Source organism: Nannobrachium achirus (genome assembly GCF_963921795.1).
Source record: "Nannobrachium achirus genome assembly, contig: SCAFFOLD_157, whole genome shotgun sequence".
NCBI lineage: Eukaryota > Metazoa > Chordata > Actinopteri > Myctophiformes > Myctophidae > Nannobrachium > Nannobrachium achirus.
The window spans coordinates 98,554-105,935 of NW_027665107.1; positions in this window are offsets into that span (position 1 = coordinate 98,554).

Consider the following 7,382-nt stretch of genomic DNA (forward strand, 5'->3'; position numbering starts at 1 on the left):
AACTTGTACACAAGGCTCATGGATGACAGCACTGAGTGGTTCCTCTTAAGATCTGCTGCAGACCATACCCGCATCAATCAGATTCATCATCCTCCGTCATCCTCCACAAGCGAGATGGTTCTGCGGCACGCTGTTTATGATTCCACATTGCTTCCAAGTCACGGCTCTGGCTCTGCTGCTGCTGGTGCTGCTGTTGGTGGTGATGTTGATATATGTGGGTCTGAGTAGGAAGTTCTTCTTTGTCTATCCCAGTGTACAACTGGTTGTGATGCGACAATGCCTGCTGCTGTTCCGTGTGGGGTGGAGCCGAGGGGTAAGAACCCAAAGAATTGTTTGAGAACCAATTGGGTGGTATATCTTTCAGAGTGTGGTACCTATTGGAATTGCAGCATAGCCTTGCATGCGTGCTCTTCCGTGAGGTCAGCACCACTGTCATGCAGTAGCGAAACAGCAGGTAAATGTAGTATCGTCTCAGCTTGCCTTGATCCAAGATAATGGCTCGGGGAATGATTGAGTTCTCTTCTTTCGCAGCCTTGAGATCCATTTCATGAAGCCTTTCTAGATCTGCCAGGTGCACATAGCAGGAGTCAACCCTCTGCCACATTGCCCTCAGGTGATCCACAGTTGATTGCTCATTTCCATACCTGCAAAAGTGCAGCAGGCCCATTGCAGGAGCCCCAGCCACAATGATGATCTCAAATAATTCCAGAGATGCATCATGTGACAACACCAGCTCGTCCCGTTTCAGACTTGCCATTATTTACCTCTTCAACTGAGACCCAGGCTTTCTAGTTTGCCAATGGACAGTAAATACCCACCTACAAAATGTCCAAGTTTACTGAAGAGTTGAACAATCTGATGCGGATTCATTCGTTGTACCACGTGCAGACGGTGGACGCTGAGAACATTTCAGGGCTACTCTCGTGCATGCAAGTCAAAGAACCTGTGGGTCTGGCAGAGGCATCAGATCCTTCCGTGAACATGCTCGAGCGGCTCCAATGCCTCTTCCAGAAAAATTACTTATCGAACTCAGTGACGATCTTCGGCAAGGACAAGAAGAAACATTTGAAAGCCAGGACCAAGTGGGTTGTGGCGACGGTGCATGCCAGTGAGGTCGACTTTGAGCCCAAAACTCTGGTCTTGTTCTATGTGATGGGCCATAACAAAAAGCGAGACCATTCCCCTAGCAACCCCTTGGCAAGAAGTTGTTGCATGCTTGCTGATAAATCTATTGAATGGCTGTACAGAAACTTCTCTGCCCCCGGGCGAGAGTACACGTTGGCACAGGTCTGCTACGAGGACAGTCCCCTGATTGAGGGTTTCAAACCATCTAGCTACAATACAGTGAAAGGTGGGGTGAAGCCCGGACCCATTATGGACAGATTTGGTAGGAGCTATGTAGATAAGCGTGCAAATGGAGTAGATTCCGATCTCTCCCCAGAACCTTGGACCCTGCTGGTAGATGTCGGGTCTAGTCAAGGTCATGATGAGCAGGATAGCCTTGACCTGCTCATGTTCATGGCTGACAGTGATAAGCTGCTAGGCCATGGAGGATTTGGGGTTACTGTGGCCCTTGGGCCCAATGTCGTGGCCAAGATAGCCCTGTCTCCTGAGTTGTGCGACTGGTCTGTGCCGATGGTCAGAAATAAGTTCTTGGCTTACGCACAGGTGGCCTGCCAGATGGAGGAACTGATGTTAGCATCTTCCATGAGGCATCCCAATGTGGTAACCACGCTTGGTGGATACTGGTGCGATGGTGCCGAGTACGCTCTCGGCGGCAGGGCCGTGATTGTCATGGAGCGGGCTGCGTGCACCCTGCAAGAGTTCACCAAGGCACTGGGCAACTCAAATAGGGTGAGCAAGGTATTGCTCACAGTGGAGTACGACACGCTCAGCGGTCTGAACTATCTCCGCAATAGGTCTGTCCAGCACAGGGACATTACCAGCAGGAACATCCTGGTGTCAGCATGTGAGACACGGAGTCCCTTCCCCCTGGTCTTTAAACTCAGTGATTTTGGCACTGCTGGAACATTCATTACGCCAGACCAGCACAAGGGCAACCTGGTCAACATGCCCCCTGAAGTGCTGTGGTGTGCAGACCATAGCTTCGGCAGCGATATTTTCAGCTGGTACTGTGTAATGTGGGAGTGCAGGTTTTCCCAATCATTCTTCCGGTACCAAGCCACCCGCACTAACAGGAGCTTCTGCAAGAAAACGTATGCAGAATCAATGACATCCACGCTGGGCTGCTATAGGCCAGATGACCCATCCACACTTGAGATGCCCCACATGAAGCTCATTGGTGCCTCCGAACTCTTCCGGAGGTATGGTCGCAACAGACCATCATTGAAAGAGGTGGGGGAGTCCTTCTACAACAGGCTCCATAATCTCAGTGTCAACCCCAATTACTTCCAGGAGTTTGTAAACATAGGTCTTATGTGCATCACCCTGTACCCCCAGGAGCGGAGCACACCAGCAGAGCTGCTCTCCACGCCAAGGTACACCTGTGCCAAAATGGATATCACACCCCCAAACTGTCCACCACCACAATATGAGATGCCCATGTCAATCGCAATCGGTTCCTACAGGACCACAGATGTGGTGCTGACCACCGACCTTAGTAATGTCACAGCACTCCAGCCTGTACCCGTCAATGGCTCTGCACAGCGCTACATTGCAAAACACCAGCAGAATGAATTTGAGTTTGGGGCAAAGTACGACGCAATGAGCAAGACCCACTATGGCCTCGATACACTGAGGCTGGTGCCTGATCACATACAGCCAGAAGAATGGTACAAAAGCAAGGTCAAGGAGCTCTGCGCCAGGGGTGCCCTTCTACGCAAGCGATTCCAAGGCAAAAAGCGGAGGCCTACTGACAACTCCACAAACAGAGTTCTGGATGAAGGACCTAGGCTGTCCACATCCATCACTTGGGGCTCTGGTGTCATTGATACCTCTTCGGGGCCCAGTGGGCAGCAGGGAGAGAAACTGGACCACATCAGCCAGGACAAAAAGACATCACAAGAACAGGCCCCTTCAGCGGCTTCCGCTCCTACAGTAGTGACAGGGGCTGACTACCCTGTAGTCGCTTACAATCACGTAGAGGCCGCCCATGATGAGGATCAGAGAACCACAGAGGGTGTTACTATCACAGGGAGAATAAAGAAGGACGAGGTTCCTGTTGCCGTTGTGACTCTGGTCGCTCAAGACCATGCCGACATGATGTTGTTCAAGCAGAAAGTGATTAAGCTGTCACAGACTGTTGTCACCACAAGACCGGATCTCTTCAATGGTCCACATGGAGGAACGGTATCTTGCAGCAGTGCTAAAGATATACTGGTGTTCCAATATGCACAACTGGTACCACATATAGTGGAGATGACACATTACAAAACGGTCTCTGAACAGCCAACAGGGAGGTCAGAACTCATGACTCAGCTGCTGTTGACACTCCAGGCTGCATCAGAAGTGAGCCTTCTTCCGACCCAGAAGCTGCTACCCTGTGACATCCTGATGAGTAGAGGGTCGGTGACGATTGACCTGGTAAAATACCTTGCCAGATACTTCAGGAGCACAGAGGAAGTCTTGGGCGACGACAGTGAGTGGCTGGTGGACAATGTTGCAAATGCAGCATCTATACTGGTGCCCGAGATCTCAGCACTGTGCAGTCCCAGGAGAAACCGTATCTCTGCTCCGGAGTTCTTCGAGTGGGCACTGACCGTGTGTAACTATAACTGGAGGACCATAGAACGTATAACGCCCAGTTTTGTGGACTGTAGGGCGAGTAAACTAACATTTAGAGACCACTGCTATGGAGCAGGATGGCTCACCAAGAAAGGCGAGCCAGCAGACTTCAGGAGGCAGCTCGAAGTGTTTACAGAAACCTTCCTGCCCATTGAGGTCTTTGGGATCCAGGATGCTGATGCAAACCCAATGCTCTTTGACGAAATTGCCAGAAACATTGTGTTGACCTTGAGGACAAAGGTATTCGGCTTTGAGGAAAAGGTGGTGACCACGGTTACCGACTGCATCCGCAGCCCCACTACTCTCTCAGAAGGAGCCCTGGCCGCTGTGCCACAGGTCAATAACATAAGCATGGACACAGCCGAGATGGTCATTCACAGATCCTACTACGGGCATGGAACAACACTGAATATGGTGACCACGCTCAAGTGGACGCCCTTGATCATGTACCAGAAGCTGTTTAGGGAGAGCCCTGAACCCAAACTTTGCTACTACTACTATGAGGTTAAGGTGATATTTGTGCGAGTAGCCAACAAAGGCATCGAGAAAAGCGTTAAAAGGCTGTTCAGGAACTTGACCTCTTGGTCATTCACAGACTGCTGACAGAGGCAGCCACTCCCCTAGTAACTTGGGTAATCTTCAGATGACCCAGCATTTGTCCAGGTCATATAAAACCAGGCTGTGGGGTAAAGTATTAGCACAAGTACTCACAAGCAGCAGAGGCAGCAGCAGAGCAGGATTCCCCATTGAAAATTGTAACATAATAAGCCTTAAAGTTCAATTCCAAATCATCATGCTGCATTGTGCAGCAGAGACCACGCTCAGAGGATCTGAGGCTACCAGGGAGGGTTCAGGACATGGGAGCAGAGGGCTCAAGGTGGTTTTGTCTAAGATCCCACCTTGGTACAATGAGCTTCCCGATGGGAGTGAGCAGGAAGATGGGAGTGAGCAACAGGGTTCTGGGGATGTGGAACAACCAACATATAAACAACTCTCGGAAATCATGACATCAATGATGAATGAAATCTTGTGTGACCAACGGTGGAATAGCATACAAATGAAGGAGATAAACTTGATGAAGTTGATCAAAATGAAGACCTTTGAAAGGGCTAAAGAGCTTAAGTGGAAATCACTGGAGCTGATAAAAACCCTGATGGACCTGTTCGAGATTCAGCACTGTCATGGACTCCGGTGCTTCTCCGATCCTGCACAGGTCGATCGGGCCGGCATAAAGCATGAGCTGCTGGCGGAGCACAACTATGTCCTCTTCTATCTGCCAGCAAAACACCTAAGTGAGGGCATCAAGCCTATCATACCCGTGGTAACCTATTGGAAGGACTGGGATAACATGTGGTATCTTGACTGTTCAATCTCCACAGTTGCCACGTACCTAGTGCGCTTGGGCTCGTTTGGCAACAGGCCATCCTACTTTGTCCAGGAGGTACTGGCACTGCAGGACATGGAGACTCTCAAAGCCCTCAAGCTCATTGTAGGCCACTTGTTTGAGTTCTGGGACCTGTGTCTTGAGGTGCCAACCCACTACGAGGCTTTGACGCCATGCTTTACTCAAGTCAAGCTTGACAAACTGGTTGGGCCTGATCCCGGGCAGGGTGAAGGAAGCTTGCAGCCTATGCTCTGCCTAAATGAAGGGACTGGGGGCTCAACCGACACCAATAAGCTTTGGTATGAGGCGAGTCAGTTGCGGCCAGGGCTGATCACCACAAAGTTCGTAACTGATTATGCAGAGCGAGCCACACCGGGCCTACAATTAAAGCATGGCTCAAGCTCTCGGAACTGTATATTGCCGATCATCAGCCAAGAGCAGGTTGGAAAACAAACAACTTTGTTTGTGTCAACAACGTCCAGGTTCCTGAAAGCAGTGGAGCACACTGTGATGCTGGGTAAAGGGGAGCTTCCGCTTTGCAACGTGCATCTCCTATCAGATCTGGCCCTGAGGAAAGACTTCTTGAGCCCACCTGAATTGAACAGTGAGATCTACACACAAGTCCTCAGACGGTTCAGTGAACGTGTGAACTCTGATTCCATGGTTAGACTCACCATGCCCAACCACTTGGACCGTGAGATTAGAAATCCACAGCGCAATGAGTTGGTGACTACTGGTATCAACCTACTGGACCACAATATCCCGGATCCCTTCGCTGTCGCTGAACTCCTGTGCAGCAATACCATCAAGGCAGAGTCATACTTGAAATGGTGCACCAGCATGGCTAAAGATGACACTCTTGTACAGTTGGCCAAACAGATAAACATTCAGGGTCTGAAAGAACGCATGGACAAGATCTGGATGGAGCTACAGCAGATGGCCGAAGAGTATTGCAGAGCCATGATGGGCCTCAAGGAGGATACAAAGGAACCCCTGTTTGAACAGTGGGCCACGCTGTTCAGCTGTGAGTTCCAGACTCCAAGGAATGCAACCAGGGCCCAACGTATGTGGCAGAATATGATGAGAAGCTCACAGTGGGGAAAGAAAAAACAAAAGGACGCATTTGTTGCCAAGAATGGTGTTGAGGCACCAGAAGGACAAAAGTGCGAGCCTGACTTCAAGAAGGCAAGGGTATTCGCAGGAAATGCCAAGGTGTTTATGCAAATGCTCAGAGAGGACCAGACTGCCATCGAAAAGTGTCTAAAAACCATGGGGTTGCCACTGCAGCGGAATGACCCTGGTCAAGGTGTTGAAGGCAAGTTCATCAAGGGAGGAGAACAACAACTCGAAAGTTTCCTGCTACCACGTGCTCACAGAAACAACAATGGCAAGCTGAGCTGGATCAAAAACTTGTTCTACCTGCTGAAGCACCCATGTTGGATCTATGGAAGTCTGATCAAGAGAGATGCAGTCTGTACACTGCTTGATGTGCAAAACACCATTCTTGCAGAGAAGAACGCCTCCATATTCAGACAATGGACATGGGACCACCAATTGGACTTGGTCAAATATTTTGAGAGCATTAAGCACAGCAAAAAAGACAGACTGAGTCTCGCACTGGAGGACAGCCTATGTGGAATCAGCTCAAGTTGGTTCAACAAGGGCCCCGAAAAAACAATGCTTCAGGCCAAGGGACAACAGCAAGATCGTTGCAAAGTGCATGTGAAGGAGGAGGGCCTTATCCTGAGTAACTTAGTGGACCGTCTGTGGCTCAGCGTGGAGGCGGACAAAGAGACCTTGAACAAGGTCTCGAAGAGGGTCCGCAAAAAGTCTAAAGAAAGCAGGAACTCTAAGAAGGCAAAGTACAATGCACATGAGCAGCCCAGTGAGGGGCCTCACAAAGCTACAGCTCACAAGGGTAGGAACAGGTACCACTCGCTTAAGTTCAGAGGTCCCGAAGAAGAGCTCTTGCACAACCGCAGAGAGGACATGGCTACCAAGGAACCCAGAGCAAAAGTTCGCAAGACCAAAGCACACAAGCCTGAGAACGGGAACATAGTTGGAGGCTACGAGTCAGATCGCGAGTCCTTTGAAAATCTGAGCCAGTGTAGTGAGATTTTCGAGGACAACAGAGGACATAGCTGGATTGGCACCGAAACAGGGCAGCCATGGTCTGAAGAAGACAACTGCAAGAATCTCACAGAGGCCTCAATGGGGAACATAACTTATGATAAACAGGGTGCTCAGGAATTGT